This window comes from Equus quagga, chromosome 1 (assembly GCF_021613505.1).
Source record: "Equus quagga isolate Etosha38 chromosome 1, UCLA_HA_Equagga_1.0, whole genome shotgun sequence".
NCBI classification, from domain to species: domain Eukaryota; kingdom Metazoa; phylum Chordata; class Mammalia; order Perissodactyla; family Equidae; genus Equus; species Equus quagga.
The window spans coordinates 167,986,951-167,999,321 of NC_060267.1; positions in this window are offsets into that span (position 1 = coordinate 167,986,951).

A 12,371-nucleotide genomic window follows, 5' to 3' on the forward strand; every position below is an offset into this window, starting at 1 on the left:
AGGAAGCCAGGCCCCTACACTGCAGCTAGACAACCGGTGTGCTGTGCTGGGAGGTCAGAGGAGCAGCTGCGCACAGTCCAGTTAAGGACTGGTCTTGGCTCACCCCGCTAGGATAGCTAGACCACAGCTCACGCCAGGAGCAGCCCTCCGTCAGCCCGTCTCTGCTGGATCTCCACCCGAGGCAGACCACTCGCTAGAAGCGACCGGCCCGTTGTGCTGTGGAAGCTCCCCGCTCTCTCTGTGTGTTGGATTTAGGGGGGTTTTCCTTGTAGAAATGTGTGAACTAGATTCAGCAGTGTTCTTTCATAATTGCTCTGCAAATACAAAACAAAAACAAAAGCTGCAGCCAGTGGTCATTTCGAAATCTTTTTGTGTTCAGATACTGAGCCTTCATAAGGGTTGACTACCTCAGATTTGCTGCACTCGTTGCGGACTTCGCGTGGATCACAGCTTCTGGATGAGAAGGTTACAGCTGTTAGGTGTCGATGTGAAACTTGAAACCAGCTCTACTGGATTCCTATCAGAAATCCTGCAGAAAGTCAGCCATTGGGGTTCTGATCTGCTGTAAAAGGAAGATTTAAGTGACCTTAATTAACCTGTCCTGTGCCCCACCCTTCAGGAGCGCTCTGTCTGGGCTGTGGCTGTCTTAGACTTCCGGAACATGCGGCTTTCAAAGGAACTGATGTGTTCAGATAATCTGTATAGGGCTGTGATTTATAATTTAAACTTTGAGTTGTATTCTGAGGTAACCACAAATTAAATGCAACCAAACTTGGGTCCACCAAGTGGGAAAGGGGGTGGGGGAGGGAATAATCTTGTTTCTTTTAGTAATTTTTTATTTGGGTAGTGCTTTTTCTGTGTTCCACTTGAAGGCCTTTTTTTGCTTTGACTTGGAATGAGTCCTTTGACGGAGCATATTGCTTGGTTAAGTAAGTAACCTGAAATATGCATTAGAATTGGGAAATGTCTCGTGGATTTGCCAATCCCTAGAGTGGAACCAAATAGCCTTTTTTATAAAGGGGTGGATGCAGGGGGCTCTCCTTCAGGTGCTGCTACGGCCTCCTCTGATCAGGTCTGAACGGTAGGTGGACTGCAGCGGAACCAGTGTGCTTCGCTCCGGCCGAGGGATTCGCTGACCTGCCCTTAAAGAGTCAGAGCAACGTGTGCGGAATCGCAACCTCAACCCCACTTAAGTGTCAGGGATCGTGCCTGATCTTTGACAAGAATTCCAGATACTTGTGCCCAAATTTTAAGGTGTTGGACATTCTGTAGATGCAGTGATTGTCCCAGCTTAAGTCTATCAGCCATCTGGTGTGTCTTCACGTTGTTCGTTTGGAGAGCCGGGCAAAGAGACAGGTCATGTACTCTTCTGTTTTTCATGATTACAGCTTAAACTGTCCAGTAGTTTTTAGTCCTTGAAAGGGACTGCAGGAAGCTACCCAGGATTCCTGAAAAGTCTTTCCATCTAATGAGAGAGTCTGGTAATTTGCTAGTTTTGTATCTTTGGTTCGATAGAAATATTTCACAGTGGTGTGTGACCACTTGGTGCAGAGTGTGGGTTTCTCTATAATAAATCCCTTTGCCAAATGCCGGAGTTGCAGACTTGCTACTGGCGAGAGTGAAGCGAATGGGTGAGTCAAACTCTCCTGCTGGGGGAGCGTTTTCCTGTAGGAGTTCAGTCTGATGAAAGTGTCCATGGGGGAATCGGCCTCCTCGGAGGGTCACATTCTCTCCTGACGGGACCTGCCAACCATCGCTGGGCAGTCATGCTGGTGTTCTCTGAGGTGGCAGGAGGATGGCTGCCTCCTGACATGGGTGAGTAGCTGAGCCAGCCAAGGAGAGGTTGGCCGAGGAAGCGAGAAAACGAGAGATTCTTGGTTAAACTGAAGACTTCCTTTGGAAACCAAAATCTTAAATAATCTCTTGGACCTTGAGCCACATGTTTCCCCAGAAAAGTATGCATTTTTTCTAGCAAAATTTTGTTAGGGGTTGTGTTATTGAAGAATGAGCTGAGATGAATATGTGGAACTGTTATTTAATGGTATGCTGTTCTAGAAATCTGAAGACCTTCAGGAGATTTAAAATTCTAACTCTTGTTATAACTTTTTAAAAGATTGTGAAATTATCAAAATGCACATGAATCAAGTTTTAATATACTGTATGATGGGTGGATGAGGCTGTCCATTGTACCATTTCTTTCTTTGAATTCTCAGGCATGGTTTGGCAGTGCAAGAACTCTGTAACATTAACAAATTCAATAAAAAGTAAATATATGGATTTGGGAGTCTGATAGTTTTTATTCTTAACCCTTAATCTATCTTTGAAAATGGTAAATTGATGTCGTGCCTCCTTTGCTGTGGGAGGATATTCTCATCTCAGGAGTAAACTTTCTGTTTGAGAAATGTTTGCGCACTACTATGAATGTTGGAAAGACAGGCCTGGACTGAAAGTGGCTGCAAAGCTGTGAGGAATATTCTTTTCCAAAGATAAAGCATTGAAATCTATTTTTGTCTTTGTTAACTATATTAAATTTTGTTGTCTTAAGTGCTGACAGTGGAATCTACAGTCTTTACAGTGTACACTAAAGATTTGAGGGCTTGTTCTTTGAGAAGCTTATAAAAATTTCTCAAATGAGCAGACATTTTAAATTTCAGAGTTTAGTCTGGATTATAGTCCCTAAATTTCGAAACTAGAGAAAGTATGTTTTAAGTCATTTTTGGTAATGGAGTTTACTTGTTTAATGTTAGCAAATTACAATTTGGTCATTCTTTTGTACTTGATTGAGGTTTTTTCTCTTTTTTTCCCCTTTCTTTTTTTTTGAGTTCACAATAGTTTATATCAATGTGAGATTTCAGTTGTACATCATTTCGTGTCTGTCACCACATAGGTGCTCCCCTTCACCCCCCGTGCCCACCCCTCGCCCCCCTTCCCCTGGTAACCCCTGAACTGTTTTCTTTGTCCATGTGCTTGTTCATATTCCACTTGAGTGAAAGCATCTGGTGTTTGTCTTTCTCAGTCTGGTTTATTTCGCTTAGCATAATTCCTTCCAGGTCCATCCATGTTGTTGCAAACGGGATGAATTTGTCTTTTTTTTTTTTTATGCCTGAGTAGTATTCCACTGTATACCACAGACCGAGATTTTTTTTTCTTGAAAGCCCTATTTAAAATAGAACACTCAAAAAAATTCACACTCTCCCATCCTTTAAGTTCCTCTATAGTTTTTTTTTAACCAACTTTGTTCTTTTTTCTGCTTTTTCTCCCCAAATCCCCCCAGCACATAGTTGTGTATTTTAGTTGTGGGTCCTTTTTCTTGTGGCACGTGGGGCAGTGCCAGGTCTCTGCCCAGGATCTGAACCGGTGAAACCCTGGGCCACCGAAGTGGAGCATGTGAACTTAACCACTTGGCTACGGGCCAGCTCCTAACCAACTTGTTTTCCTGAGATAAAAGTTACCCTTTTTATTTATTTTTATTTTTTGAGGAAGATTAGCCCTTAGCTAACATCTGCCACCAATCCTCCTCTTTTTGTTGAGGAAGACTGGCCCTGAGCTAACATCTGTACCCATTCTCCTTTAGTTTATCTGTGTGATGCCTTCCACAGCATGGCTTGACAGGTGGTGCATAGGTCTGCACCCGGGATCCAAACTGGCGAACCCCGGGCCCCTGAAGCTAAACGTGTGGACTTAACCACTGCACCACCGGGTCAGCCCCCCAATCTTCACTTTCTTGATAGTGTCTTTTGAAGAACAAAAGATAATTTTGATGAAGCCCAGTTTATTTTTTCTTTAGTTGCTTTTGCTTTGGTGTATCTAAGAAATCATTACCTAACCAAGGTCACAAAGACGGATGCTTGTTCTAAGAGTTTTGTAGTTTTAGCTCTTTCGTTTAGATCTGTGGTCCATTTTGAGTTAATCTTGGAATGTGGTATGAGGTAATAGTGTAACTTCATTTACATGTGGATATCCAGTTGTCCAGCACCATTTGTTGGGTAGACTCCATTATTTGGCACCCTAAACATTTTACTTGTTTATCTCCCTCTACTAAAATGGGAAGTTGGCATGGAGTAGAGACGTAGGAAGGGAGGGGCGGAGTTTGGGAGTCTGGGCTAGGACGGGGCAGGAAGGGCTGAGTGAGGTAGACTGGTGGAACGCTTGAGGTCAGAATCTGTTTGGAGTGGAGACACGTTATGGAGTGATCAGAGCTGGGAAGGAGGATCGAAGTGGAGAATCAGGAGCAGCTGTCTAATACTAGTGTCCTCAAGCTGCAGGTTTGTAAGGGTTGTAATTCATCACCCACCTACTGTCGCTAGGCACGAATGGGGCCTGCCGCGCAGCTAAGTTATGAATTGCTCCTTGAGCTTGATAATAAAGGTAATGAATATTATGAAGCATATATTAATCAAAGGAAAGAACTGCTTTAAATAAACATTTTTATTATCTAAAAATAAATGACAAGTCACATCCACATCAAGGATTTAGGACATATGTATAATCATCAAGGTAGTTGAAGCCTTTTGAAATTGTAGCCTAAGTGAGGACTAGACTTCTCAATAATCACTGGATGTAGAAACACAGAAGCTTGGTAAAACTTAAGCTGTCAGCGCTTCACGCGTGACTCCCCTCCCCACGGTACACCCTCCCCGAGCTGAACCTCACAGGGGTCCAGTCAGCATGCCACAGGAAACTTCTGTAAGGCTAAGATCCTTCGTCTCCAGGTAGGACGGAAGCTAGTGTGAGTGTGTGGGAATCGGCACCCGCAGGCCGTCAGCGTCAGGTGAGAAGTGGGGTGAGGGCGAGGCGGCAGGCGGTCTCACCGACGGGCAGCGGCTGAACACAGGAAATGACTTGAAAAGTCTGCTGCAAATATTTAGTATGATCTGCATTTTCCAGTGATGTTTTAGGAAACATGGTCTTCTGCTTTTCTTTAGACTTGAGCAGTTTTTTACCCCAAGCTCTGAATTTAAATCTTAAATTAGTGTGTTTTACCTTTTCTTACCTTGTATGACAAAGCATCGGGGAATAGTTTTCTATATCATCTCAACTCCTGTTGGATGATTTTACCTCCCCCCCCCCCCCACCAAGAAAACTCAAATTTTGATTTTTTAATCTTTTTTGCTTAGGGAGGCAAAATGTATAAAATAAACTGTTGATTGTTTTGAATCTTAGCATATGGAAACTCTTCCCTCAGGACAGAGGCTTTGTGTCCCTCTTTTTTTTTTTTTAAGATTGGCACCTGAGCTAACATCTGTTGCCGATCTTCTTTTTTTCATCTTCTCCTCAAAGCTCCCCGGTACATAGTTGTATATTGTAGTTGTGGGTCCTTCCGGTTGTGGCATGTGGACGCCGCCTCAGCGTGGCCTGACGAGCGGTGCCATGTCCACGCCCAGGGTCCGAACCAGGGAGAAATCCTGGGCTGCCGAAGCGGAGCGCGAGATCTTAACCACTCGGCCACAGGGCTGGCCCCTGGCTCCCTCCTTTTTAACTCCAAAGATTAGTTGCTATATCATCCCTAAAAAAGATTCCTGCTCTAGTTTTTATCCTGGATGAGCAATTTTCTTTATAAGAAGTGGGCAGCGGTTCAGGCACATCCATGATTCTCAAACTGCTGCATTTTGGAATAACCTAGAAATCTTGTAAAAACACGCCTGACTCCCACCCCCTGGCATTCTGATTTTATTGTTATGGGTGTGATCTGCACACAGGGATTTTGTTTTTTAAGCTGCCCAGTTAGTTCTAATGTGTAGCCAATTTAGGAGCCACTGGGTCATGTCAAAATAAGAGAAATGCCCTCTCTGTGACTGAGCTGAAAAACAGAGGGCTAGAGTGTGTTGGAGATCCCTTCAGTTGTAGCTTAGCCCAGAAAGGATGATCACATTTCTAAATGCATTTTTGGATGCTGCAAAATGGGAGGAATGGATACTGAAGTTGGGGGGAAAGCCTGTAAGCTGAAATAGTTCTTTTGATGTTTATGTATACTTCTTTGTAGTTCAGTAATTATCAGTATAAAGGCCATTTTTAGTATTTCCTCTCTTTCTTAGAAAACTACCTCACGGTCAATATAATTCCTTTAGCTACTTTGTTTTTCTTCTCTATACAGTGATGTTACTCTGTTTGACTTGTGTCTTGGCAGTAAATCTGGCCATTGCAGAATTTACTCCCTGGCCATGTTGATCTGCCTTACACTGCTCCTGGCTCCTTTTAATTTGCCCTTCCCTTGTGTTGCCCTGTTACAACACTTCTGGGTTTTAAGGGTTTCTTTAGAATTCTGCGCTTCTCCCTAGTGACTGTGAAATGAACTGTAATTAACTCTACGGAGATAATTCGGCCTCTGCAGAATCCCACAGCTCATCTGCTTAGGAACTGGGACCTCAGATGCCTGCACGGCCTATGCTCCCGGCCTGGGGTTCGCTCTGCTCACCAGCCCCTCCCTTTTCCGGGTCATGTGGGTTGCACTTAAGCATCCTTTTTAATGGCGTGTGGGCACGAAGAGGAATCCTCATAGGCTTGTCTTGGGCTTTAACTTGCTGGGACTATTGTGGTTTTTATCCTGGGTTCCTCTGATTTTACAGTTCAAATTTATGCCTTGAATTAAACTTGGCTGTGAGGATCTCCCGACCTCATGGTAGTGAGGGTGAAAGCAGGTTGCACACTTCTAGTATATTCCTTTGCTCTTCCTTGACATTCCATTTTTTCTTCTTCTTCTTTTTTTTTTTTTGAGGAAGATTAGCCCTGAGCTAACTGTTGCCGCCAATCCTCTTTTTGCTGAGGAAGACTGGCCCTGGGCTAACATCCATGCCCATCTTCCTCTACTTTATACATGGGACGCCTACCACAGCATGGCGTGCCTAGCGGTGCCATGTCTGCACCCAGGATCCGAACCGGTGAACCCCTGGCCGCCGAAGCAGGACGTGTGCACTTAACCGCTGTGCCACCGGGCCAGCCCCTCTTCTCTCTCTTTTTAACGTTAGCTCCAGTATAGCAAGAGTGTTAAACAGCAAATCATTCGTTGGAATTTTAAAAAATGATTCATATGGTATTTAACCTTGGGCCAGTCACTCTTCTAAACAGGTGACAAATGTTACTCCTTTAATCCCTGGCCGTCCCTGAAAGATGGGAAAGTAGGTTCTGAAAGGTAAGGTAGCTGGTAATGAAGGAGGCAGGGTTCCACCCCAGAGCTTTTGGCTCTGGCGCATTCTTGACCGGGAAGGTTTGCTTCCACTCCTCTTGCTAGATTTAAGGCTAGTGAAGGAAAGTGGGAAACAAACGCTTCTTCAAATTTGACTTGAAAATGCCTCTGGCCGGATTCCCTTCCCAAGGTCAGCATGGACGCCCCAGAGCCGGGCTTCCTTACTGCCTCCCTCTCACACCGCAGAATGTAGTGTTCCTAATGTCGAGCTGAGCTGTACTCTTATTTTTAATTGCTGGGGGTGAGATTTTATTGTTTTTAGGATGCTTTATGATGCAAAATTTCAAGTACATTAGTACAGAGAATAGTATAGTAAATGTCCTTGAACCCATAATCCAGCTTCAACAGTTATCGATTTGTGGCCGCTCTTGTTTCACCGGTGAACACCCTCCCCATTTCCTGGATTATTCTAAAGCTAATCCCAGACCTATTTCATCCATAAATATTTTACCTAGGGATAAAGACTCTTAACTGTGATACTATTATCACACCTAAAAAGCTAACATTTTCTTAATATCGAGCATCCTGTTGGTGTTAGAATTTCTCGTGGTGCTTTACAGTTGGTTTGTTTAAAACAGAATCCAGACAAGGAGGACCCATGGCATTTCATTTTTTAAGTCTCCCATAATTTCCCCACTTTATTCTTACCATTTAGTTATTGAAGAAATCTGGTCATTTGGTTGTAGAATTTTCCACGTTCTGAATTTAGCTGGCTACTTCCCTACGTTTCCTATAAATGAGTAGTTTGCCAGTTATTAATGTATTACCTTTAGTTTCCAAAGCTGCCCTTTGCCCTGCGTTGTGATTCAGGAACTCTGGACCCACGTCTCTCCTAGGCCGACTGGCTTTGCCAGCGGAGGGTGCTGAGGAACACTGTAGAGTCAGCGAAACGACCGGCCCTGCTTTCCGTCCTCAGGGCGGCCAGCAGACTGGCGCATGGGGCCGGGGGTGTTCCCTTCGGCAGCTTCTTGGTTCAGCTGTGACTCGGCTTCCAGCAGTTGCTGCAACCCGTATCCTCCAGCAACTTTTCTCTGCCCCTGGCAGGCTGGGTGCCGCAGTGGCAGCCGTGCTCTCCCCTCACGGGTCTGAACCTCAGCCTCGAGAGGGACCCCACCTCTAAGTTTCTAGTTCCTTCCTCGTTCACTCTTCTTCAGCTCTAGGAGCAGTGGCTGCTTTCTGTGGTTGCTCCTGCTGTACTCCTTAGCATATTCTTTCACTCTTCTTAGTAGTTAACCACTTTTTACTAGTTAATAATTCTCGATATTGTATTTTTCCTGTTTAAATTACTGGTTTGTTTCCTGACTGAATGCTTGCTGATGAAATGTTACCAGGAACAGTCTCAGGGACAAATCTTCAAAGACTGGATTTTGGGATTGGTTTGGTGGTGCCTTTGGACTCAAGCGAAATGATGAACTCCTTGCCAGTGGGAAATGGGGAGCTTATCATCCACGACATGCAGTGGCGTTACGGCTAAGCTGCCGTGTCTGCTTGTGGCGAAGTAACTGCTGAAGCAGGTGCCTAGGGAGCCCTGGGACTTGGGCTGCCCCTGGCTTTTATGGCAGTAATGACGTCTGTAGGAACTAGTGCGGTTGGCTCTGCGTGCACTGGAGTGCTCAGAAGAAATGACAAGCTCAGGTCCTTAAACCCTCAGCTCAAGTCACAGTCTGAGGACTAGCGAGCCTCCACGACCACTCTAGTAGAATCATTTCATGTAGCCACGGGGCTGATCTTGCTGAACATCCAACATTTAATTGTGCAGGTTGCAGAATTACAGCATCACTTGAATTCACAACCTCATTAAGTTTTTCATGTGAAATTTAGGATATTGACTGGGAAAGATGGGGCCCTCAAACATGGAATGGCAACATCTGGTTGGACTCAGACTAAACTGAGTCTTAAAACTTCAAGTCTCTCTGCCCCTCCCTTGCCAGTGGACACGTCTGCCCTCCTGTGTTAGCTGAGGAGGCTGACCTTTTCTTGAAAATCCTGAGATTCCTCACTTGGGTTAGACTGCCTTACAAAGACATTCTCGTTCTCAAGAACTTCTTTGTTGCCACTACACCCATAGCTAGAATGACCAAAAAGGAAACAATTAAAAGATTTTCCTAGCATATATTGGCAGAAATCTGGAGAATATGTGTGGAAGTGTATTTGAAGGGTGTTAGAGCAAGAACAGAATATCACTCGACTGCACTGAATTCATTGATTTGGGTGCACTTACTAGAGACTGGATTTAGGGTACTAGCTCTCAAGGCTCTAACAGCTTACTTGGTTGGTTGACTGAAACTTGGACTCAGTGGTGGCCTATGTTTTTTTTTTTTTTTATTGAGGTATAATTGACATATATTAGTTTCAGGTGTACAACATACTGATTCAATATTTGTATGTATTGGAAAGTGATCACCACAATAAGTCTAGTTAACAACTGTCACCATACCTAGTTACAAAAATTTTTTTCTTGTGATGAGAACTTTTAGGATTTACTCTCTTAGCAACTTTCAAATATGCAACACAGTATTGTTACCTATAGTCACCATGCTGTACATTACATCCTCAGGACTTATTTATTTTATAACTGGAAGTTTGTACTTTTTTTTTTTGAGAGTTTTTTGTTGTTGTTGAGAGTTTTTTTCATAAATGGATGTTGAAGTTTGTCAAATGCTTTTGCTGCATCTATTGAGATGATTGTATGATTTTCATCCTTTTTTTAATGTGATGTATCACATTGACTGATTTGTGGATGTTGTACCATCCTTGCATCCATGGAATAAATCCAACTTGATCATGGTGTATGATCCTTTTACTGTGTTCTTGGATTCGGTTTGGTAATATTTTGTTGAGGATTTTTGCATCTATGTTCACCAGGGATATTGGCCTGTAATTTTCTTTTCTTGTGGTATCCTTGTCTGGTTTTTGTCATCAGGGTAATGCTGGCCTTGTAAAATGAGTTTGGAAGTGTTCCCTCCTCTTCTATTTTTTGAAGAGTTTGAGAAGGATTGGTATTCTTTACATGTTTGCTAGAATTTACCAGTGAAGCCATCTGGTCCTGGACTTTTGTTTTGAGGTTTTTGATTACAGATTCACTCTCCTTACTAGTAATCAGTCTATTCAGATTTTGTATTTCTTTATGATTCAGTCTTGGTAGGTTGTATGTTTCTGGGAATTAATCCATTTCTTCTAGGTTGTCCAGTTTGTTGCTGTATAATTTTTCATAGTAGTCTTTGTGGTATCAGTTGTAATGTCTCTGCTTTCATTTCTAATTTTGAGTCCTCTTCTATCCTTGGTAAATGTAGCTAAAGGTTTGCCTATTTTGTTTATATTTTATGTTTTTTCAAAAATCAGCTCTTAGTTTCATTTATCTTTCTTATTATCTTTTTAGTCTCTTTCTTTTCTGCTCTGATCTTTATTTCTTTCCTTCTGCTAACTTTGGGTTTACTTTATTCTTTTCTCTAGTACCTTGCAGTATAAAGTTAGATTGTTTATTTGAGTTCTTTCTTGTTTCTTACTAAGTCATTCGTCTCTATGAATTTACCTCTTAGAACTGCTTATACTGCATCACATAAGTGTGGGTATGTTGTAGTTCCATTTTCACTTATCTCAAAGTATTTTTTCATTTCTCTTTTGATGTTGTTTTTGACCCATTTGTTGTTCAGCAGTATATTGTTTAATCTCCACATATTTGTGAATTTTCCAATTTTCTTCTTGTCATTGATTTCTAGTTTCATACCATTGTGGTTGGAAAAGATGCTTAATATGATTTCAGTCTTCTTAAGTTTATTGAGACTTGTTTTGTGGCCTAATATATGATCTATCCTGGTGAATGTTCCATGTGTACTTGAGAAAATGTGTATTCTGTTGCTCTTGGATGGAATGTTCTGTATATAGCTGTTAAGTCCGTTTGGTCGAATGTGTAATTTAAGGCCAATGTTTCCTTATTGATTTTCTGTCTGGATGATCTATCCATTGATTAAAGTGGGGTATTAAAGTCCCCTACTACTATTGCATTGCTATTTCTCTCTTTAGGTGTGTTAATATTTGTTTTATATATTTAGATGCTTCTATGTTGGGTGCATAAATCTTTACAAATATAATATCCCTTTGTTGGGTTGACCCCTTTATCATTATATAATGACCTTATTTTTCTATTATAGTCTTTGTCTTACAGTCTATTTTGTCTTATACAAGTATAGCTGCCCTGGCTTTCTTTGGGTTCCATTTTCACGGAATATCTTTTTCTATCTCTTCACTTTCAGTCTTTGTGTGTCCTTTCATCTGAACTGAGTCTCTTGTAGGCAGCATATAAATAGGTCTCATTTCTCTTGTTATCCATTCAGCCACTCTATGTCCTTTGTTTGGAGAATTTAGTCCATTTACATTTAAAGCAATTATTGATAGGTATGCATTTATTGCCATTTTGTTAAACAAAAAAATTGATTTCTGGCTTTTTTTTTTTTTGAGGAAGATTAGCCTTGAGCTAACATCTGCTGCCAATCCTCCTCTTTTTGCTGAGCAAGACTGACCCTGAGTTAACATCCATACCCATCTTCCTCTACTTTACATGTGGGACTCCTGCCACAACATGGCTTGACAAGCAGTGCATAGGTCTGCACCCAGGATTTGAACCAGTGAACCCCCAGCCGCTGAAGCGGAACATGCGAACTTAATTGCTGCACCACTGAGCCGGCTCCCTGCCTGTTTTGCAGTTCCTCTCTTCCTTCCTCTTTCTCTTCCTCTTTTTCTTTGTGATTAGATAACTTTATGTAGTGACATGCTTGGATTCCTTACTCTTTCTCTTTTGTGTATCTACTGTAGGTTTTTGCTTTGTGGTTACCATGAGGCTCGCATAAAACAACTTATTTATAACAATCTATTTTAAACTGATAACAACTTAAGTTTGAACGCATTCTCATGCTCTAGATTTTTACTCCTTTACTCCATATTTTATGTTTTGATATCACAATTTATATCTTATCTCGTTTATCTATTATCAAGTTATTATAGTTATTTTTACTCCTTTTGTCTTTTAGCCTTCATACTAGCTGTATAAGTGATTGACTCACCACCTTTACAACATTATTCTGAATTTTACTATATATTTAACTTTACCAGTGAGTTTTATACTTTTATAAGTTTCTTGTTATTAACTAGTGCCTTTTTTTTTCCAGCTTAAAGAAGTACCTTTAACATT